Raw genomic sequence first — 24,774 nt, forward strand, 5'->3', positions numbered from 1 at the left:
CAGCTCAGGTCATGATCCCAGGGTCCTGGGATCCAGCCGGGCATCAGGCTCTCTGCTCAGCAGGGAGCCTGCTTCCCTTCCTCTCTCTCTCTGCCTGCCTCTCTGCCTACCTGTGATCTCTGTCTGTCAAATAAATAAATAAAATCTTTAAAAAAAATTTTCACCAAGATGCATTTAACAACACCAAGTTGCGCATTAAGATACAAACTATGGACTGAGTATCTTAATGTGCAGAAATAGCACATTGTAATGAAAAGAAAACTTTCTGAGAAATGCGACTTACGTGCAGAGATCCGTAATACATGATGTACAATACACATTCGCACAAAGGAAAAAGCATTTGATCACGAAAATATTCACTACTGAGCTCAAATCTTTTCTTTAGAGTTAGTTATAGTTAATGTTTGTCCTTAATGAATTAAACGAGGTCTTCATGGATCTCTTTTGGGCTGTGTCTATATTAGAACAAAAAGTTAATTTAATGTTAAACTGGTTCACACCAATTCACACCAATAGTGAATTGAAAACTTTCTTTTTTTAAAAGATTTTTATTTATTCATTTGCGAAAGAGAGAAGAGCAAGAGAGAGCACAAGTGGTGGGGAGGGTCACAGGGAGAGGGAGAAGCAGACTCACCATCGAGCAGAGATCTCGACATGGGGCTCGATCCAGGGACCCCCATGATCATGACCTGAGCCACGTAGGCACCCCGTGAATGAAAACTTTCAATGATTTTTTTTCCATCTTGATATGAGGAGGAGAAAGTAAAATTCAAGATTATTCATTCTGGTTTTATGTTTGTAACTATTTTAAGGAGGGTGTCTTACTTTCCTAAGGCTGCCATAGCAAAGTACAACAGATTGGGTACTTTAAAAACAATAGAAATTTGTTCTCTCACAGCCTTGAGGCTCTGAAATCAAAGTGTTTGCAGAACCTTGCTCCCTCTGAAGCCTCTAAAGGAAGATTCTTCTTTGCCTTTTCCAGAATCTGGTAGCCCTGGTTATTCTTTGGTGTGTGGCAGCACACCTGAATTGGCCCCCATTTTCCCGTGGCCATCTTCCCTGAGTAGCTCTTCTCTTCATCTTACATTGGATTAAGGTATGATTTCATTTTAATTTAAACCTAAGTAAATCTGCAATGACCCACCAGCTGAATATGGTCACATTCTGAGGGATTGGGAGTTAGGACTTCAACATATCTTTTCGGGGGACGCGATTCAACCCATAACAGGGAGCTAGCAACATAATGCATTTGTTTTCCACATGAGTTCTGAACCAATGGAAGAAGAAATCTAAAGAGACGATAAATGGTAAGAAAATATCACTTTTACTGACGTTAAAAAGCTTATTTTGGAGCCTCTGATTTATCTGAAGGCAGATGAGCTTGGTCACCTGAAACGCTGAAATCACACTGACCTCACATTTACTTAACCTATCCAGTAGCAGATAACACAGGACTGTCCCGGATCTCTTCCGGTGATGGCTTGCGCCTAGAAGAACGAATAGCATGGAGGAACTCAGGCTGGTGGTTCCAGAACCCAACTAAGATTAAAGCGAGAGAAAGAGAAAAGAAAAAACTCAAGCATCACATTGATACTGCTCCCTCCACAGAAAAGAAACATCAGGAATACGGAGTAAGCTTCCTTATGATAGTAAATGTATATGCATATTAAGACAGTTTCATTGTTGTGAATAGCCATCAGTAAGGCTCAGAGCATTTTTCCTGGGGCTTGATTTTAAAGATTTTTTTAAAATATTTGTATTATAAATGTATATATATTCTGTTCTATCTGTTCTGCAGAATTTTATGTCCTGTTTTGCAGAATTTTAGCCTAAGTTTAAAATAAGGCTGTCTAAAGTATTTCGTATAATAGAAAAAGGTTTAGAATTCCACATCACTTAACCCATTCTAAATTGAATAACACTGAGCTTGTCACAAGAAAGTTTACCAGAAGGATCATTTGGCTGAAACTGCACATTCATTAAACGCCTCAAGCATTGACTTTTATGTATTTTCCAAGAGGAGGAACATAAAATCTTACAGGACTCAGAGAAAGCGTGCATCTCATAACTTTCAGTTTGTATCCTAGTACTAGACTGTGCCATGTATAGTAGCCTACTAATAGTTTCTTGTAAATTCTGAAATTAGCTTGTTAAATAGAAAAAAATATGTATTTGCATCCTGAAGGGGTCAGGTTGTATAGTGTAAACAAGAAAGGTAAGTTACAATTTTATTAACTTTTTTTTAGATACCTTTATTTTTAATATGTTAGAAGTGCTAAAAATAAAAAGAAGGGGGCTTTCCTCCCCAAAACTCCAAAAATTATACAAACTTTTAGAAGGCTTTTGTTTCTGAGTAGGGAAATTTCTATTAAGGGGTGGATGCAGTAGGAAGCCTATAAGATGACCACACGTGAACCCTGCTTCCTGCCCTTTACCCACCTGTATGTAATCCTCTCCCCTGGATTAAAGGCTGGACTTAATGACTTGCTTCTAATGACTAGCATGTAGTCAATCTGATGGGTATCGCTCCCAAAATTAAGGGTTTTTTTTTTCCTAATTTATACACACTTTGGTTTATTCCAATACCACATCATTGTACCATGAGAATGTTTATTTCAAGGTGATTTTTAATCGAGTAGCCACAATCCCCCTATATTTTTACATTATTTTTTCTCTACTTTTTAAATACGAGATACAGAATTTGTCAGAGTTTACAAGGGAGAGACACATTCTTTCTGCTGAATTAGGTATCATATTTAACTTAAAAACTCTTATTAACCTTTTGGATAGCAAGAATTTGAAACTGCTGGGCGTCCCATGTGTTTGTAGGTCCCAAAGTAGCCCTGAAGTCTATGTAGACTTCAGGAAAATATCTTTGATAAACTGTAACAAAACTCACCTCAAAATAAAAACCTATGAAATGCCCATAGTTCTATCCAGAGTCAACATTTTTACAATATCCATTTTCAGAAACAACAGTGAAAGATTTACGATCAGAAAACAGAGCCTCTATACTAAGATGCCTTAACTTGCAATCTAGCACCCCATGCTGAATTCTGTTCAGTCCTCTTACTACTGAAAACACCCATCCTCAGATGCCCCAAATGATGTCAGGTGGGACCATGATTTGAACAAAGAGAATTCCAAGGAGAGCTACGTTTTAAGACAGTGGCTTCTAACACGGAGGACATGGGGAGATGGAGAGAAGGGAGTTGGGGGAAATTGGAGGCAGAGACAAACCATGAGAGACTGTGGACTCTGAGAAATAAACTGAGGGTTTTGGAGCAGAGTGGGGTGGGAGCTTGGGTGAGCCTGGTGGTGGGTATTACGGACGGCACGTATTACGTGGAGCACTGGGTGTGGTGCCTAAACAATGAATTCTAGAACACTGAAAAGAAATTAAAAAAAAAAAAAAAAAGACAGTGGCTTCCATTCTGTTTGTTCTAACATAGTATCTCTTGGATCACTTGCTCTCAGGGTAGCCCTGGGGAAAGAGTCATGACAAGAGGGGGCTTATAAGATTTCCCCTTAGTTGGAACTTCCCAGGAGACTGCAAACCCAGTCAACAGTTTGCCTACAACGTTGTGAGAAGCCTTGATCCTAAGGTACCCTGTTGAGCTATGCCCAACGCTCTGATCCACAGAAACTGTGAGACAATAAATGTTTGATTCAGGCCTTTAAGCCACTTAGTTGTGGAGGAATTCGTTATGCAACTGTCGATAACTAAAAGGGGAAAGGCCGAAGATTCTGATGTAATTTAGTGTTAAGATTATGGGTTTAGAAGTCAATTTGTCCAATAACTTAGGAACATTTTGTTTAAGTAATACATCATATTTTCTTGTCAAAAAATTTTTGGATATTAAAGAGATAGAAACAATCAAATTCAATCTCCAATTTCCCTAAATTCACATCCTTCTTCTGAATTAATCATTAAGTTATTTTTCCAGACCTTTTTCTCGGCATTAACATTTTCACATATGGAGGTTTACTTCATAGAAATAAAAAAGAACATTCTGCAACATGCTTTTTTCTTGTTTAGTTTAACTTGTCCTAAACATCTTCCCACAGCTGCACATTGACATCTAACTTACTCTCTTACCTTCTATGGTAATCTATAACAGAACCATAACACAATTTTATTTAATCTACCCGCTGATGATGCACATTTGAGTTTCTAATATTTCACCCTGACCAACACTGTTGCAATTAATTAATAGGCTTGTACTTATCTCTTTGTGCTCATGAACTGATATATCCCTATTTTAGACTTGTTTGCAAAGGAGATGGGCATTTTTTCTTGATAGATTTCCCAACTTCTCTTTAACACAATAACCATTTACACTGTCAGACAGTGTATTAGAATTCTGGTTTTCCCCAGATATTTTCCATCTTTTGAACACATTCTACCCTCTTCTTCCACCTTACTAATTAATCACATGTTTTATATTTCTTCTCATTGCTATAGTTTTGTTTGTAAAAGGTTTGGATCTTTAAGCCACCTGTTAGCTTTCTAATAATATTTGATTAACTTACAGATCAAATTTGGAGAAGACAATAACAACAAGAAGACAACTCTTCCAAATATGAAAACAGGTAATGTTTCCAACTGACTTTAAATTCAACCATAGAGCATAAACCCTGTTGAATTCCTCACTTCCTTCTTATTTGAATATCCTACAGTTCTTCTACATAGTTGGTAATCAATACATGATGACTTAATTTAATTGATTAATTTGCCCATAACATCTCATGTCAACTACCATTGAAATATATAGTGACCACCTAGAGCCAAAATCTTGGTTGTAAAAAAATATGACATTCCTTAGAGATATGATGGAATCCACAGCTGGTACAGGGGAAGTATGAGATGGACATGGAAGATCATGGGACAGAAAGTATGGAGGCACTCAGAGAAGGATGGAGACATGCCAAGCAACACAGGAGCTGGCTTGATTTTTCTGATTTTAATAATTGTATATCCTTCTTCTTAGGAAATACACTCTGGTACTTAGAAGTCAAGGAGCAAAATTTCTGAAACTTGTACTCAAATGGTTCAGAAAAATTGACTGATGATAGCTACACAGCTAGCTAGCTAGATGATAGAGAGAATGATAAAATAAATGGGATAAAATATAAATAGTTCATCAATCTGGGTCAATAATATATAGGAATTATTCATATGATTCTTGCAACTTCTCACTAAGTTTGAAATTATATCAAAATATAGTTTACCCCAAAACCAAGGCTTAGAATTTGTTTTTCATAATATTAGTAGTTAGTGTTCTTTGAAAATGGAAATTTTTTTTTTCTCCAAGCATTTTGGCTATAGTTCTGTTGCTTAGATACCTAATTCAGCACAAATCTCACCATTTAATTCTCTAAAAAACTTGGGAGCTCTTTCCCAGAGTAAAATTTTCATTTCATACTATGATTGCTATGAAATCTGTGATTTTAGGTTTCTATTTGCTACAAATCACAAACAAAATTAATTGAGAGTGTTCAAGATGAGGAGACTAGGGTAATATTCTAAAGCCCTGAATTCTGTTCTTATATTGAAACACCAGGCAACATAAATTAACCCTACTTTATTCATATGAATACTGTAACTCTTACTGTTCTTGAACTCTTTTATACTACTATTAACTATTTTTAATTAAAATTATAATTGCATATGTTGCCTTTTAATGTAGAAAAGACAATAACTCCTCCAAAAAATAATGGTGATGGAGATACACATGTAAGCATATTTTTAGTCATAAGAGCAACAGAAAAAGAACAGCAGTTATTATTCCACCCACTGACCAGCCTTCCTTGAAAACTCTGTTTTCTTATGCATAATAAAATTCAGAAAATAATTGGGAGAAATAGCTTATTCTGTAAAATATTAGCTTCCGTTTTCATTCAGGTTCAAATGTGAAAAATGCAAACCAGAAATATTATTTGTTCAATAATATTAATTAAAACATTCTGTGTCTATGAGCTACAGTTTTCTGTGTGTTACAATTTCAGAGATCCAAAATAACAATGGATAAACAGAGTATCTTTTCAAGAATGTAGAGCTTGTCATTTAAAAAGAGGAGAAATTTTGACATAGACATTTTTGAAAATGGATAGATCATACCGTTTGAAACTGCATGGTTATGGTTCTGAATATGGATGCAACTCATTACCTGTGAAAATAGTTATTTCGTGAAGAATTACACTTCAGTGGAAAATATGATTTGGAAATTACTGTTCCTTAAACATCATTTACGATAACCGAAGTTAACCTGTGATTTTCTTTAATAGTCTTATAAATTCTATCTCATCTATAATGGCTGTGTAAAATTTCATCTATTATAAATTCTAATTTAAGAAGACGTTGACAGAGTATGGATGTGTTATACTCTGGTGATTAACAACCTTAGTATCTTTGGCCATTAAAGCACAATCGTCTCTAAGCAAAGCCTAGCGTGAACGGGTTAACCATATTATACAGGTGATTCTTGTAAAACTGAAGCATTAGCTGCTCTAATGTGAGAAAAATAGACACACTTGTCCACTTGTACTTCGAACAATTATTTGGATAATAGGGTGAAATAAGAACTAGAAAACCATTCTGTTTTCTAAATACTGTTTGGTAAGTACTTGGATTTAGAAAATACATTCCATACTTAAAAATCTCTAGCCAAAACCATAACATGATTTCATAAAATGGCCTGTGGAGAATGGCAGTTACCCAACAGAATAACTTCATGTGTCAGAATTCTGACTCATTTGCAATATTCATGTGTAGAGTTGCGTTTTGTTCCAAGAACTCCAGCCCAATCCCAGGCTCATGCTGGGATTCAAGTTACTAGCCCCTCTTCCTAATGCAATATTCTCGCTGATTTCTCTCCATCTTCTCTCATTCAGTTTTAACCTATTTTCAATGTAGCACCAGAATAATTTTTTACTTTTATTATTTTTTTTTAAATATTTATTTATTTATTTATTTATTTATTTATTTGACAGAGAGAGATCACAAGTAGCAGAGAGGCAGGCAGAGAGAGAGAGAGAGGGAAGCAGGCAGAGAGCCTGATGTGGGACTCGATCCCAGGACCCTGAGATCATGACCTGAGCCGAAGGCAGCGGCTTAACCCACTGAGCCACCCAGGCACCCCAGAATAATTTTTTAAACATTACATCACTGCTGATCAAAACTCACCTATGATTTTTCAATTGCACTTAAAATTCCAACCTCTTTGATCTGGCCACAACCTCCTTCTGTAGCTTTGGGCCATCTGGCTGTCTTTCTGTTTCTCTGATATGCCCACATGGTTTCTGCCTTCAGTCTTCAGCATTCCTTGTGCCCTCTGCTCTTCCTCCAGCTCTTTGCGAGGCATTCCTCTCAACGATTGGATCCCAGCCCAAGTGTCTCCTTTCTAGAACAGCCTTGCCTGTAACTATTTCAATACACCCTGACGCTGTCATAATAATATTTATCACTAGCATTCATTACCTTGTTAGTTCCCCTTCCCAAAAAGCAACTTCATGAGTATAAGAACGTTTGTTCCTGGGAGAATGGGCAAGGATGCGTAGTATAAAAGAGGAACTCAATAAATATTTGTTTTATGAATGAATCTTCAAAGTAGGTATCATTTTTCTTCTGATGAGAAGCCGTTCATTTTGGTGAAATTCTGAAGTTCTCATGAAGTGCCTCTTGACCATACACCGAAAAAGAGTTTCTTTAAAACTAAAATAGAAGTCTTCAGTTTTGTTTAATGTTTATATTTCCATTCCTTTTAAAATTTAAAAAAATTATATAAGTAAAATCTGTTTTGTGAGTTTAGGGGAAACATCAAAATGTCTGCTTTGTGTTCAGATCCAACTACAATGGAAATGTTAGAGCTCTGATGTTATGAAGTGTGTAGGTATTAGTTTTTAAGCATTTACATAACACAGATTCCGATCATGGTTGAATTTGCAAACAACACTGAGTTGAGAGGAAGAGGTGGTGAAGTCTACGTCATGTTTCACCAAAATGGAATACTATTTATCCATCCTATTGTTTAAAATACGGAGAAGGCAGTCTGCACAGATGTTTGTCCTGGAAATGACATGAGTCATATTCTAACCCTGCCCTGGCTGCATAGTCTCCATTGTAATCATAGTTCAGACACAAATGAAAACTGTGCCTAAACCCCTCTAAAGTCACTGGAATGGTCAACAGGGGTGTGTACTGGGCTCAGCTGCCCAAGGAAAGGAGCCCAGCTAGATCTGTATCCATATTTCCAACACCTGGCATAGTACATAGTGACAAATGAAAAATGAATAAACATATCAAAAGGGTAGGAATGGATCAGCCTCACATATGATCAGTTACCAATTAATTGAAAAAAGCATTGTTCTAGAATTTAATGTCCAAGCCAGCCATTTTTGTTTTGGGGAAAATGTCCCTGGTTTTAATGCTAGCTCTCTGGGCCCATTAAGAAAGCACTTTTGCCTTTGTTCCTTCATCAATATTGATCAAATGCTTTTTCCTATGCTAGGCAATATGGGTCCAGTGGAGGGGGGGAATAGACATAAACCTGTCCTCATGAAACATATGGTCATCTAGGGAGAAAAAGTGTGACCAGACAATCAACCAAGTATACAGTTATGCCCTGTGATAAGTGCATTTAAAGCAGCTCTGAGGGGCGCCTGGGTGGCTCAGTCAGTTAAGTGTCTGCATTCAGCTCCGGTCATGATCCCAGGGTCCTAGGATCGAGCCCTGCAACAGACTCCTTGCTCAGTGGGGAGTCTGCTTCTCCCTTTGCCCCTCACCCCACCTCTCCTGGTCTCTTTTACTCCCTCTATCAAAAAAACAAACAAGATCTCGGGACACCTGGGTGGCTCAGTGGGTTAAAACCTCTGCCTCCGGCTCAGGTCATGATCCCAGGGTCTTGGGATCCAGCCCCGCGACGGGGCTCTCTGCTCATCAGGGAGCCTGCTTCCTCCTCCTCCTCTCTCTCTCTCTCTGCCTGCCTCTCTGCCTACTTGTGATGTGTCTGTCAAATAAATAAATAATAATAAAAAAATCTTTTAAAAAAAAAGAAAAAAAATAAATAAGATCTTTAAAAAAAGAAAGAAGCTCTGAACTTGCATGGCAAGGATGTATGTATGATTTGGTCTGAGGAGTTGAAGAAGGCTCTTATGAGAAAGGGACTTTGGAGTTGAGATTGGGAAAATGATTAAGAATTAAAGTGAGGAGTTTGGGAGGGTTGTATTAACAGAAAGAGAAGAACACAAACACAGACCTGTGGTGGGAAGGAGAATGGACTGTTGGAAGAACTGAAAAGCATAGCAGCATGGCTGGAGATGAAACAAAGGAGAGAGACTGCCACAAGGTAAGACAGGAGGGTAAGGCAAGAGCCAGACCATGGAGGGAAGGGGTCCTTGTAGGCATTGTCAAGGGGACTTTGACGTGCTTTACACCTAGATAATAGGAACAGATTTGTTGCACTGTTTTTCCAGCAACATGTTGGAAGCAGAACCCTGCCAAATGCAAGGCTTCTACTGAAGACTCAGAACCTCACAGGCAATGACAGCAGTAGGAAAGGGAGCAAGTTAATGGCATCCGACCTCTTGATCCTATCTATTCCTGATACATGGATCAACAAGTCCTTACAATAAGATAGTGGAAGCTGAACTGGAAACATATGCTTGATGTACATACTTGGAAAGTACACAAACTTAGTCATGACTATGGAGTCATTGAGACAGAATTGTTTAACAATGCCATTGGCAATGGCAAATAAAATTCATAATCTTAAGGTCTTGTCATAAAATGATTTTCAATTCCAAATAATAATTTTAAAGAATTTTTTCTTTGCTACATAAACCGAGATTGAATATATACTTTTGTTATGTTTAATTTATAAGAGGATAGAATTCAATCATTAGTCTATCATGACTCTTAAGGTCCCCTATGACTTTGCTGCTTGAAATGTAATCCCAGGATCAAGTTCATCATCATCATCACATAGAAGTGTGTTAGCAAGTTATAATCTTAGAATCAGTCCTACCCAAACCTCCTGAGTTAGAGTCTGCATTTTAATAAGATCCCTATATGATTTGTTTGCACATTAAAATCTGAGAAGGATTGCCTTAGAACTTTACTCACATCCAGTGTAGAAATCTCTATTTGAATACTAGAAAGGATTTAGTCATGTGATGTTTAATTTCATTAAATGAAATGCTCTGCCCTTTGAACATGTAGACATTTAACGCTGAGTTGTAAGAGTCAAACTGGAAGAGTCTGGGGGATCCACACTTTAAAAAAATTCTTATTCATGAAACTTTACTCCCTTCCTGGATGATAGGTATATCATTTATATATTCCTAATTAAAACGCACAGTGTAGTATACACAAACATATTTTAACATCTTCCTGGAAAAAAAGTTATTATTTCTAGACTCATCCGTTGGACAGGGTATTTGTGACAGAAATGAAAAATGTTATGGTAAATATGGTAAGAGAACTTGGGCACAAAAGGACTCTTCCATTCCTCATAAGAATAGGTAGTTATTTTGTAAAGGAAAGTTGGGTAATGTTCTTTTTAATTTGGCAAAAGAAGGTCCCAGAGCTCAGGCTGGAGCATATTTTGAGTGCAAAGATTTAAGATCTTTCACATCAAAGTGAATTTGGATTTGTTGTCTTGGTTTTTGTATTAGGGTTCTATTTGCTACCGTAATGAATTATGACAAACTCAATGGTTTAAACAACACAAAGTTATTATCTTACAGTTCTGTAAATTGGAAGCATAGGTCTCAGGGGATTAAAGTCAAGATGTTAGGAGCACTGAGCCCCTTTCTGGAGACTACAGGAGAAAAATACAATTTCTTGCCTTTTCTAGTTTCTAGAGGCCACCAGGATTCCTTGTGGCCCCTTCCATCTTCAAAGCCAGCAGTAACCAGAGAAGTCTTTCCTAACATTGCATCACTCTGACACAGACATTGTTACCATTTCTTCACTTTCAATGGGATCCTGTGATCCCATTGGATGTTCAGATAATCTGAGATACTCCCGCTATTTTAAGGTCACCTGATTTGCAGCCTCAGTTTCCCTTTGCCACATAACGTAACGTATTCACAGATTCTGAGGATTAGAACATAGACATATTGGAGAACCATTATTCTACCTACCACTGTCCTTGGAGGGAGGAGTAAGCTTCATGGCCTGGAGAGAAGAGACAGAGAAGAAGAGAGCAGTCCCTGCAAAGTGTGGCACATTGTGTCGTTATGAGAAAGATATCCAGTGAGAATTTCCTATTATAGGGATTGATTGGCAATGAGACTTTAAACAGGTTTTTATCCTGGGTTTTATTATCCCACTTTGTTTTTTTTTCCTGTTCTACACATTTCTGCATTTCTCCATTAAGTCCTAATGAGAAAAAAAAAAAAATCTGTTGCTTAAGGCGACTTTTGGAATGAAGAAAAGGGATAGGTGAAGCCACGTTCACAAAACCTGGATGGAGTAAAGCCAAGTTCAGGGAAAACAATAGCTACAGGGCAGAGATGATTAGAAGGGTTATTGACCCAAGCAAACCAAGGGCAGAAATTCACAGCAAGAGAGCACAGGGAGATCACCTGCTATCTCTTATGTCCTGCCACACAACAGTGCCCACAGGATGTATGCATCTGACAATTGATTTCAAATAAGCAGAAGTGACTATTGGTTTGACAAATACAAAGGTGTGGATGAGGCTGTGAGATACAAAGGGGAACTAAGATAAGCTTCTACCTTCAAAGTGCTTACAATCTAAAGGAAGAGACAAGTAAATGCCTGTTATTAGACAAAATAGGCACAGAGCACTGCACAGGGAGCATCTGGGAGCACGGGGGAAATTTCTAAAGCAGACAACACATGCCAAGGAAGGCTGTCCAGAAATGGTATTTGAGTTATGTATGGAAGTATGGCTGGGAGATAGGTGTACATGGAAGGTGGAAGCTGGGTATTTCAGAAACAGCAAATAGCCGTGTACAGAAATACAGAAATACAAAAATATATATATTTATAAATGTGTATTTTTATATATTTACATATATAGAAAAATAAAAAGATTTTTATTTATTTATTTATTTGACAGAGAGAGAGAGATAGACAGCAAGAGAGGGAACACAAGCAAGCGGAGTGGGAGAGGGAGAAGCAGGCTTCCCAGTGAGCTGGGAGCCTGATGTGGGGCTCCATCCCAGGACCCTGGAATAATGACCTGAGCCCAAGGCAGACGCTTAACCAACTGAGCCACCCAGGCACCCCTGGAAATATACAGTCTTAATATAGATCCTAGAGATCTACTCCAATTTTAACTTTGTTGCCCATTAATCCTTCCTCATTCTGTCACAATGATGCAGTTTCTTTTCTTATAAACGTGAATCACAGGCTGCCTGGGTGGCTCAGTCAGTTAAGCGTTTGCCTTCAGCTCAGGTCGTGATCCCAGGATCCTGAGATTGAGTCCCACATTGGGCTCTTTGCTCAGCTCTGAGTCTGCTTCTCTCTCTGTCCTTCCTCCCACTCATGCTCTCTCTCTCTCTCTCTCTCTCTCTCTCTCTCTCTCTCCCTGACAGATAAATAAATAAAATCTTAAAAAAAAAAAAAAAAGAATCCCATCTGACCCCATCTGCTCCTTCTACCCAGGGGTTTTTCTGGTATATTGGTCATCCTTTTTCCCATTTGCGTCTTTACTCTTTTGCTCTCTTCTTTATCCTTTTCTGTACTCTAGCAAGCTCTCTAATGTCTCCCACATTGGTAACTTTGTAGTCTTTGTTCTCCCACCATATCTCTGTTCAGCTACTGCCTCCTCTCTTTCCCCCACCAAACTTCTTGAAAGGGCTCCCACCACTAGATTTTTCTGCTTTCTAATATCCTGTTTACCTCCAACCCCCAGCTGTCTGAGTTTCAAAGGCTCCCTGCAAACCTGCCTAAAACTACTTTCACTGAAGTTACCAACTTTTTTGTTGAAATCAAATGGCATTTTTCACTCCTAAATTTTCTGAACTCTCTGACACATCTGATGCTTGCATAACTACCTTCTGGGAATGTTCTCTGCCTCTTCAGGGATGACAAGATTCTGATTTCCCACTTCAGTGGCCAAGCCTGTATCTCTTTAAGAACCAATGCTCTAAGGTACATACATAAACTTTTTTTTTTAAGGATATTTAATGAAATGGGTTTCTTGTTGGAAAAAATATTTGAAGGGTGTCTTAGCATTTATTCTAATAGGATTCAACCAATACGAGTTTGCTTCAAATATACAAATACTGATTCATAGGGCTGATACTGCAATTAGAAAAACAAGCAAAGTCTACAGAGATTACAAATAGTTTTGTTATAAGAAATTAGGTATGAGGGGCACCTAGGTGCCTCAGAGGGTTAAGTCTCTGCCTTCTGCTCAGGTCATGATCCCAGGGTCCTGGGATCAAGCCCCACATCGGGCTCTCTGCTGAGCAGGGATCCTGCTTCCCCCTCTCTCTGTGCCTGCCTCTCTGCCTACTTGGGATCTCTCTCTCTCTCTCTCTCTCTGTCAAATAAATAAATAAAATCTTAAAAAAATAAATAAAATATGAAAAATATGATGGTTTATGCTTGTCCCCAGCCGTATTGTCTCTCAGACATTTCTGTTAACCCGATTTTATGAAAGCACATAGGCCAACTTGATTTGGAAAATTCTATTCAAGAGTGTGGGCACAGGACAAAGCAATGGAGAGAAGAGGGTAGAAAGTAATCATGGTTATGAACTTTAATTTGAAGTACTTAATGAGTGGCCTAAGAATAATCAAAAATAACTAGCTAGCAATATTTAAATATAATTCCCATTTTATTTATTTATTTATTTAGTTTTAGTGAGGGGAAGCTTTTCAGAGAAAATATTAAGTCACTGACATAAAAACAATACACACAAAATCCTGCCATCTCTACTTCCACTCAAATGATTGAGGTTGATTTTTTAAAAATAGAATACATCCTTTTAAAAAGTCCAGAGTATATTTTCTGGCATTGAGAAACATTTTACTGCTTATAAGACTCACCACAATTCTCTGCTCACACAAAACATGGTTTTGAAATAAGAGTTCATTTTTTTAAAGATTTTATTTATGAGAGAGAGAAAGAGAGAGAGAGCACGCACCCATATATGTGCACACATGAGTAGGGGAGAGGCACAAGGAGAGGGAGAAGAAAGCTCTCGCTGGGAGCTTGATATGCAGCTCCATCCCAGAACCCTGAGATTGTGACCTGAGCCAAAGTCAGATGCTTAGCCGACTGAGCCACCCAGGCTCCCCAAGAGTTTATTTTCTTGAGAAAAATAAAGTGGTTATACAGAGCTAGCAAAAACAAGTCTCTACAGATTGGCTAGATTAAGTGGCTGGGAGTATTGTAACTCCAGAGTGCCTTGCAGGGGAATCCAGTAGAAAGGAATGGAGACCCTGGGCTTAGGTAATGCAGCATTACTCTTACAGTTATGGAGTTATTCCACATGTGCTATAGAAACTGATTTTGTAGCTACATCCTTGTAGGTGGAGATACTATAGTCAAATGGTGTTTCCTTTTTGACTTAATGCTATAGAAACGTAGAAATTATACTAAAGATAAATGGCATTGGCTAATTGCTTTATTCCCCAAGTTGTGTTGGTAAGTTGTAATTATTTTTTTTAAGATTTTATATATTTATTTGAGAGAGAAAGAGAGTGAGAGTGAAAAAGAGCATGAGCAGGGAGGAGGAGTAGAGGGAGAGGATGAAGGAGAAGCAGACTCCCTGCTAAGCAGGGAGCCTGACTCAGAACTCGATCCCAGGAACCTAGGATCGTGAACTAAGCCGAAGGCAGATGCATAACCTACTGACCCACCCAAGCTCCAGGTAAGTTGAAATTATCTTGTAAAGATAATCATTTTTTAAATATTTCAGATAAACTCAATATTTTATGAAAACATTGATTCTTTTGAGATTTGAATTTGTTATATCCTAACATATCTTGTAAGTATGAATTCTTTTTATGTCTGGCTAAAACTAAGATTTCTTTTTTGTAATTTATAGTGGAGTTTTTGGTGTGAGCTTGGTTCTGGAGTCAACTTAAGATGTGAAAAATCACATGTAGTCAACACTGTCTTTGAAAATTCCTTAAATTGCTAATAAAATAGTCTCCATGGTAAACCATATTAGCATATAATCTCCCATACGTAGGGGCCAGTGCAGTCAGTTTTCCTTTAACTTTGGACCAGATTTTGTTCTTCAAATAACATAGTTTGCTTAAGTTTAAGACCACATTGTTATAAAAATGTATATATTTAAATATTAGAATTACATCGCAATGAGGGAGATGTTCACAACACTAGGAGCTCCTGAGAACAAAATAATAGAGGAAACAATAGATAAAATCAACCAAACTATTTTTTTGTTTGTTTGTTTATCTTATATAGTACCTCTTAGTTTGCTAGGACTGCCATAATAATCACATAGGCTGGGTGGCATGCACAACAGAAATTTATATTCTCCTAATTCTAGAGGCTAGAAGTTTGTGATCAGGGTATCATGGGGTTGGTTTCTTCTGAGACTTTTCTCTTTTCTTATAGATGACCCTCTTTTTTGTGTGTCTTTACACGTCTTCTCTCTGTATATATGTGTCTTAATTTCCTCTTCTTACTGGATCAGAGCCCACCCTAATGATCTCATTTAACCTTAATTACCTTTGTAAAGACCATCTCTCCAAATATAGTTGCATTCTGAGTTACGGGGAGTTAGGACTTTAATCTATGAGTCTGGGGAGGATACAATTCACCCAATAATACAATAGAATGTAATTATATTGTGTCTGATTATATTGGGCACATTTCTGATGTACTAGAAGATCAGGAAGCCTAGCAATCAAACAGGTTATTTCTGTGACCTGCGGAAAAAGGCCACCAATGCTACTATTATCTATCTCTACCTCCATCCCCTCTACGACAAACACCACCATCACCACCATCATCTCCTTCATCAAAACAACATGGCCACCATTCTACTACAATCACCATTACCACTGCCATCACCTCATCCCCACCCTATAATAACTACTCTGGATAATTCAGCCTTAAATTCTAGAAGACCTCGGATATGGGTTTGAACTGCCGGCCAAGTCAAAAAGTTTCCATGGAGTAGATCAGATACATCAGAGCTTCAAATTGAATTCTAAAATAATACAGATAATATCTCCTGGTTAGTGACAGCTTTTCTAATATGACACTAATATCATTAATTATAAGGGAATGTACTGACAGATTTAATGACATAAAATCCAGCATCTTTGGCATGTCAGAAATACCACAAATAAAATTCAAACAATAACAAGTCTAGAGATTTTGTTTATTACAAACTTGTGAAAAAGGGTTAATTAAGTACATTTATAGGTTAGAGTAAAGCTGCCTAGTGCTACAACTTAATGATATGGAAAATCTTGGAGACAATTAGGTTTGGGAGAGAGACCAAGAATTTTATTCAGGGAGTACTAGATTTGAGTGCTTGTACAACATACGAGAGATTCTACGTAAATAATTGTATATCATATTTATGTAAAACAAAAGACATTCAGATTATTATTTTTTGCTATTAAGATTTTACTTTTAATATGCCATGAAAATCTTGATTTTATATTTTTAAGATATGTTCCCAGGTGCATCTCTCAATGCTCCAAGTTTTACCATTTTGCTCCCATTTTCTTTGGGAAATGGGATTGCTCCCATTTTCTTGATCCAATAAAAGATGCTGGATATAGTTCTGTCCTCCTCTTTTTATATTATAATATTAAATATAACCTTAGTTACCATATTTCTCTATCTGATTAGAAAAAACCCTTTGCAAATATTAGAAACCTGGTTTTGAAACGTTTCTATTAGTTTTTAACCCAATCAGCATTTTGCAGGTTAAAAAAAAAAAAGACAGCAGTTTGAATTTATACATTACTACTTAATACATTTCTGCTGAAGGAAGGGTAAGATTGAAGAAAAGTAACTGTTCCATTTTCTCATTGGCCTCAAAAGTGTACACTGCCCAAAAGGATACATCAAAATGAAACCCAAAATGACTATTTTGAAACTTAGACAACTATCAATTTTTACCTCAAGAGACAACGCGAACAAGAAACTGACTGTATTTGCATACAGTAACTATAATTGTACGGCTTCTTAAATCATCTAAGAAGGGTCTTACATTCAATAATCAAGAAATCATTTTTAATTAGTAGTTATTTTCACTTAAAAAGATGGTATCCCTTTTTCCACAAGTATTTCTCATGAAAGAATGTGTTTTCTTGAACAAATGTAATACATATTTGAAGCAATAACAATAGTTAGCAAAAATGTGACATTTCTGTTTACAAAAATGTGACATTTCTCTCTATGTAGTAGAGAGAAGGTAAGAAAGTTCTCTGGGGGTCCTTTTATAGAGGCACTAATCTAATTCATGAGGGCTGTACTCTCATGATCTAATCACCTCCCAAAGTCTTCACCTCCTAATACCATCCCTCTGGAGGTTAGGATTTCAACCTATGAATCCTGGGGGGACACAAACATGCAGTCCCTAGTAGTGGTTCCAGCTTCTCCAGGACTCTTCCCCCACCACTTCCACCACTTCTCCTTGAGTACCAGCTTCTGGAACTCGTCCACTTAACACCTGAATCAATATTCCTAATTTGGCTAATTTTCTGAAGTCTTTGAAGATTTTCTTGACCTGTTGGTAGCAATCCTGGAAGCAGTGAAAGATTCTGCTGACTGATATATCTCATGTCAGCTAATGTTGATTTCATAAAAGTTCAAGGGCAAGTCCTACAGTCGTTGCAGCTGTAACCACTGCTCAGAACTGAGGAAACCAGTTCTCACTGCCTGAGGAAGTCAACCATAACCTGACTTTCTCTTTCTAGCACTTCCCAACAAAAAATACTTGTATAGTTGCAAACAAGCCACAAACTGGGAGAAGACATTTACAAAACATATATATGATAAAATACATCTAATGCATGCAAAATACACAAAGAACTCTTTTTTAAAGAAGATTTTATTTATTTTGAGAGAGTGTGTGCACATGAGCGGTGGGAGGGGCAGAGGCAGAGGGAGAGACAGAATCTCAAGCGGACTGAACACTGAACATGGAGCCTGACACAGGGCTCGATCTCATGACCCTGAGATCTTGACCTGACCCAAAATCAAGAGTTAGACACTTAACTGATTGAGCCACCCTGGCACCCCTTATAGGACCCTTAAAACTCAACAATAGGAAAGCAAATAATTAAAATGTGGGCTAAAGAGACACCTGGTAGCTCAGCCAGTTAAGAGTTTACCTTTGGTTCAGGTCATGATCCCAGGGTCTTGGGATCAAACTCCGCATCAGGGTCACTGCTCAGTGGGAAGCCTGTCTCTCCCTCTCCCTCTGCCACTCTCCCTTCTTGCGCTCACTCTTTCTCTCTCTCTTTCTGTGTCAAATAAATAAATAAAATCTTTGGGAAAAAATAGTGGGCTAAAGATCTGAACAGACACCTCACCAAAAAGATATACAGATGGCAAATAAGCATTTGAAATGATGTTCTACATCATATGTCATTGGGGAATTACAAATTAAAATAATGATGAGATACTCCCACACATCTATCAGAACAGCAAAAGTCCAAAACACAGATAAGACCAATGTTGGTTAAGATGTGGAGAAAAAGAGACTCTCATTCATTGTTGGTAGGAATACAAAATGGTACAGCCCCTTTGGAAGACAATTTGGTGGTTTCTTATAAAACTAAACATGCTCTTATTGTATGATCCAGCAATTCTACTTCTTGGTATTTACCCAATGGAGTTGAAAATTTATGTTCCCATAAAAACTTGCACAATGAATGTTTATGGCAGCTTTATTCATAATTGCCAAAAACTGAAAATAACAAAGAGGTCCTTTAGTAGGTGAGTGGATAAATAAATGGTGTTACGCTCAGAAAATAGAATATTATTCAGTGCTAAGAAGAAATGAGCTTTCAACCCACAAAAAGACATAGAAAACTATGAAAACGTATTATTAAGTGAAAGATGTCAGTTTGAAAATGTTTCATGCTGTATGATTCCAACAGTATGACATTCTAGAAAAGGCAAATCTATAGAGACAGTGAAAAGATCAGTGGTTGCCAGAGGGAAGGAGAGGGAGGAGAGATGAATAGGTAGAAAACAGAGAATTTTTCAGGCAGGGAAACTAATCTGTGTGACACTGAATATGTGACCTCATACATTTGTCAAAACTTATAGAACAGTATAACATGGAGAAGAACCCTAATGTAAACAAAAGAGTTTAGTTAATAATAAAGACTGTATCAATATCGATTCATAAATTGTAACAAATGTACCATACCAATGCAAGAAGTTGATGGAAACCATGAATGGGGGGAGGAGAAATATAGGAACTCTCTCAATGTCTGCTTAATTTCTCTGTACACCTGAAACTAAAGCCTATTAGTAACTTTTTTAAATATTTGACAAAGTAAAAAAGTACTTTACGGCTCTCTCTCTGGGTTGTGTAAATCGGCTCATTGACATGATTTCATTGGCCTATATTCATAAGGCTAACCTGTTGCAAATGCTCTTATTGCATCTTCAAAAGGTTTTTACTGAGAGTTTCCTAATGTACCATTTGGTTTTGTTGGGCTAGTGGTGGTCACTGGCATCTCCACTGGCTTCCATGCAGGTTTCTCTTGTTCAGTTGCACAAGGAGGTGCAGGTTCAGAATATCCTGTCCATGATGCTAGAGCAGTGGGTACAGATCAGAAGTGGGAATCCGAGCAGAGACAGCAGTTGGACTTGAGCCAGAGTCACTGGTGTGGATGAACCAACTGGAACAGTGGTCATAGGATTTGGTCGCTGGGTTATAGCTGAAGCAGGTATTATATCAGTGTTTTGGGATTTGTCCTCAGAACCATCATGAACTTTCCCTCATTTTGATTATATTCTTTGAGGAGAGTTAACATCATTAAGAGTATCATCATCATTAAGGGCTTTGTCTACAGAAATTGGTTTTTTCCCACTGCTCTAAATGCAACATTCACCTTCAGTGTTGTTACTACAAAGCTGCAGTCAACTCCACTGGATCCAGTTGCTTGCACTACACTGAATTCTAGAACCAAAGTCCTGACTGAGGCTGGAGCCCCCAGTCCATAACACATTCCTGGAGGCAACCCTCCCAACTCTCCACGTCACAGTACATTATTCAGATCTCTAGAAAGCTCTCCTCTCAGACCCCCTGCTGCACACAGCCCAAACTGTCTCTTAAATGGCAATAGAATCAGTATTTCTTGGTTTGAAAAGAAAAAAAGGAAGAAAAAAATTCCCTATTAGTATGTTAGTTTTCATCCCCTTAAAATAAGAGAGATTTTCAATTAGAGAGGCATAATTCACACTGGAGAAATTATATCATACCATATTTTATTATTTTTTTAAGATTTTATTTATTTATTTGACAGGCAGAGATCACAAGTAGGCAGAGAGGTAGGCAGAAAGAGAGAGAGAGAGGAGGAAGCAGGCTCCCTACTGAGCAGAGAGTCTGATGTGGGGCTCGATCCCAGGACCCTGAGATCATGACCTGAGCCAAAGGCAGAGGCTTAACCTAATGAGCCACCCAGGCACCCCAATCATACCATATTTTAAAAACAAATTTTAACTATTAAAAGTGGTTTTAAAATCACCTTTCTGTTTTTTGGCATTTAGCAGCTGGGAAATAATAATACCCAAATGCATACACAATGGAGGCTTAGGGAAGAACAGATCCAATCAGTTTAGTTTTAGCCAATCTATGTGTAAGTTACTTGTAGATATCCACATGGAGTTGTTGAGTAGGTAGACATTAATTTTAAAATGGTTTCCCAGATGGCATGAAAGTCATGGAACTAAATGGCATTACCTAGAAAGTGAATGTATAGAGACAGAAAAAAAAAAATTATTTGGGAAAGACCAACTTAGAGATTTTCAAGACAGAACCAGATCTTACGAAGTTGCCTGGTAAGGAGTGGCCAATGAGAGAGATGTCAATCTATCTCCAAGAAGAGTCCTTGGCAAGGAGTAAAGGAAGTGTTTCAAGTAAGAAAGGATAATCATTTGTGTCAAAAGCTACAAAATCATTTGTGTAAGCCAAAAGGTGCTTTTAGGTAAGGCAACAACAGGACTGAGAATTGACTTGGATTTGGCTACATGGAAGTCACTGGTGACTTTGAACAAACAGTTCTTGTGGAGGGAAAGAGACAGAAGCAGATTTGGAGTAGATTCAAGGAAGTGTGGGAAAACAGGAAGCATAGAGAACGTGTACAGGCAATTGTATTTAAGAGGTTACACAGCAAAGGGAAGCAGGGAAATGGAAAATGGACCTGAAGGAGATGTGAAATCAAGGGGAGTTTACTGTCCTTTTGTTATTGTTGATGCAAGAAGGAGGGGACAATTGCAGGCATGAAGTCTTTGAGCAGGGGAGCGGTGATGAGAGTCAGTACACCAGAGGAGTTGACTTCAGGGCAAAGTACTACCCATCATATTCAACCACAGGAGGAATAAAAGATATATGATTACAGATGCAGGCTAGCAGATGGATAAGAAACAAGACCATCAGTTAAGAAGGAGAAAGAGGGATGAGGTGTTGAAGGCTTTTATAGAGAAGAGACTATGCATAATAGCTCTGGGAGAGAGAGAGACTGAACTGACTCACAGATATCCCACAAACTCTCCTCTTAGGCAAGTCACATACCTGTCTAGAGGATTCTCAGACAGAGAAAATAATTTGGGGACTTTTTGTAGAATTTACTTTCATTGGAAAAAAGTGAGAAGTCCCAATTCATTTTCATTCTTCATGAGCTCTATCCAAAAGTTCTAAGCTCCAAAATTTTCTTTCTTCATTGTCCTACAGAATTTCGGGGTTGTTGTTTACTTCAACTAAGAATACAACACCATTTAAATTTATTTCTCTTTAAATCTGTCCTTATAGAGCAACTCAAAAAACCAGAAACCTTGAAGGTGAGTCATAGAAGGACACAGTTTCCTAGGACTAACTGATTAAAACCACAGTCTTAATCAAAGTATCCCATCTCTGATCTACAACTGTCCTGGCATATGACACAAGATATCATCTTATCAGAGGACCATTCCAATGAGGAAATGTATCCTATAATATGCCAAAATAATGATTATTTAAACTTGGAGAATATTGCTGATTTGCTAAAATATCTCTCAGTGACCACCTAACATGAAAAAAAAAAGACAAAAATAAAACTTTGTTTGTAATGTCAGGAAGAAAAAATACCTTTTTCCTTCTATCTTTCTAGGTTCTTGGCTGAATCTCATAACAAAAGTCAGGTTAACAAGAGAAAATCATATAAATTTGTTTACTATAAGTTTTATATGACACAGGAGCCTTCAAAAGAATGTGAAGATCTGGGGCACTTGGGTGGTTCATTTGGTTAAGTGTCAGACTCTTGATTTCAAGTCAGGTCATGATCTCAGGGTGGTGGGATTGAATCCCATGTCAGGCTCTGCGCTCAGCAGGGAGCCTGCTTGAGATTCTCTCTCTCCCTCTCCTTCTGACCCTCCCCACTCTGCATTCTCTGTCTCTCTCTTTCTCTCTCTCTCAAAATAAATAAATAAACCTTAAAGAAGAAGAAGAGGGAGAAGAAAAGGAAGAAGAAGGAAAAGGAGAAGGAGAGGGAAATGGAGAGAGAGAGAGGGAAAAGACTTCTTCAGAGCCTTATCCCAGCTGGCAGAAGGGAATTCCCTCCCCTCCACCCACCTCCAGCCTTCCTGTTTCACCTCAAAAGGCAAAAACAAAACCAGAACTCCCCCGCCAAACATAGTTAACAGGAGTCAGGACTTCAAGGAAATAGATACATATATCTTTAGCCATGGAAGGGAGTCCAGGGTGGTAGGTAGGAGAAGATCTACCACTAGAGAAAAACTTGTGGAGGTCACAGTCCAAGGACAAAGGCCAACTAAAATGCTGAAATTTAAATCTGAATTCCCCTCATCCCCATCACACCCACCACACCAGCAGGGTTCCATTCTAACAGTGCAAGACAGCTGTAAGTTCTGCAAGGAACAGGCTTTTTCTGAGGTGGCATACTTAGGGAAGCCCAGTGCCAAGTGGGAAAATAAAACACAGACCCTAGAGGAATTTGAAGCTTTTGGCATCTATAGCGACAGCAAAAATTAACATAAAGCCTCACACTAATGTCTTATTTACCTCAGTTTTAATTATTCATGCATATCATTTTCACCTTTCAACAAAAAATTACAAGGCCTACCATAGGCAAGAAAAAACACAGTCTAAAATGACAGGGGTACCTGGGTGGCTCCATCAGGTAAGCATCTGACTCTTGATTTTGGCTCAGGTCGTGATCTCAGGGTCCTGAGTTGGACCTTGAATCCTGAGTTGGGCTTTGCACTCAGCGAGGAGTCTGATTCTCTCCTTCTCCTTCATCCTCTGCCCTTCCTCCCCAGTCACACCCTCCAATCAATCAATTCATCTTCAAAATGACAAAGCAAATGTTAGAACCAGCTTCAGATATGACACAGCCATAGGGATTATCATTCAGAGAATTAGCTTTTCTGCTGTCCAGAGAGGTCCACAGAGCATTGTCTGGTTCCCATTGTAACTTAAAGGGAAACTTTCATAGTGTCTGGAGCCTTGATGTCCTGCAAATGAAGGGGGGAGGATGTCCTCAAATTCCTTACAGCAGGAACCCATTCAGGTGGCACTGATTTTGAGTTCCAAATGAAACAGTACATCCACAAAAGGAAAGCTGATGGCATCTGTATCATCTGAAGAGAACCTGAGAGAAACTTCTGCTGACGGTTCATGCCACTGTTGCCATTGAAAACCCAGCTGACGGCAGTGTCCTATTGCCTGAGAGTATGGGCCAGAAGGCTGTACTGCCATTGGAGCCAATCCTATCACTGGTCACTTCCTTCTGGAACCTGGAACCAGATCAGGCAGTCTTCTGGGAACTAAAACTTCTGGTAATAACTGACCCCAGGGCTGATGACCAGCCTCTCACAGAAAGGTCTTATGTTAACCTGCCGACCACCGCTCAGTGTATCACAGACTCTCCTCTGCGCAGTGACACTGCCTTCCTGTGCAACAAGGGAGCTCACTCAGTGGGTCTGACGCGGTGGCAACTGGCCAAAGAAGTTCTGCACATGCGCAGCACCATCTGTGACCCTCCATAGAGGGTCAGGTCTAATTTCTCCTTTTACAATCCTGAAAAGAGATTGTAAAGGAAAAGCAAAAGGGCACCTGGGTGGCTGTGGGTCAAATGTCAGACTCTTGGTTTTGGCTCAGGTCATGATCTCATGGGTCGTGAGATTGAGCCCCTGTGAGGGCCTCTGCTCAGCAGGGAGTCAACTTGAAGATTTCTCCCTCTGCCCCTCCCCCCACTCATGTGCTCACTTTCTCTCTCTCTCTCAAATAAATAAATAAATCAATAAATCTTATTTAAAAAAAAAAAAAAAAAGGAAGAGCAGATCACTGCTGAGAAGGCTATGTGACTAAGAAGGAATTTCAGGGTGAATGGACTGCTCCAGCTCTTAAGTTCACTGCTCCTCAACCCAAGGTCACAGGCTCGTCCGACAGCCTGCAGGTGTCCTCTGTGCCTACACAGCAGTTATCCACTGAAGACTGAAGCTCTCAGACTGCCACTGAACTAGTCTGCAGATCCCACTGCTCTGGCCACTCAATGGGTAAGAACAACCACTGAGGGGTCTTAAGTTGTTCATCCACAGACTCTCAAGTGGAAAATGGAAAT

The 24,774-nt window shown here is 38.5% G+C and overlaps 1 pseudogene; it reads left to right on the forward strand.

The window, feature by feature from the left end:
* The first annotated feature begins 17,755 nt into the window (after positions 1-17,755).
* Positions 17,756-24,736, forward strand: LOC111151542 (annotated as a pseudogene).
* Positions 24,737-24,774: the final 38 nt, after the last annotated feature.

This window comes from Enhydra lutris, unplaced genomic scaffold (genome assembly GCF_002288905.1).
Source record: "Enhydra lutris kenyoni isolate GAN:26980312 unplaced genomic scaffold, ASM228890v2 scaffoldscaffold2, whole genome shotgun sequence".
Lineage (NCBI taxonomy): Eukaryota > Metazoa > Chordata > Mammalia > Carnivora > Mustelidae > Enhydra > Enhydra lutris.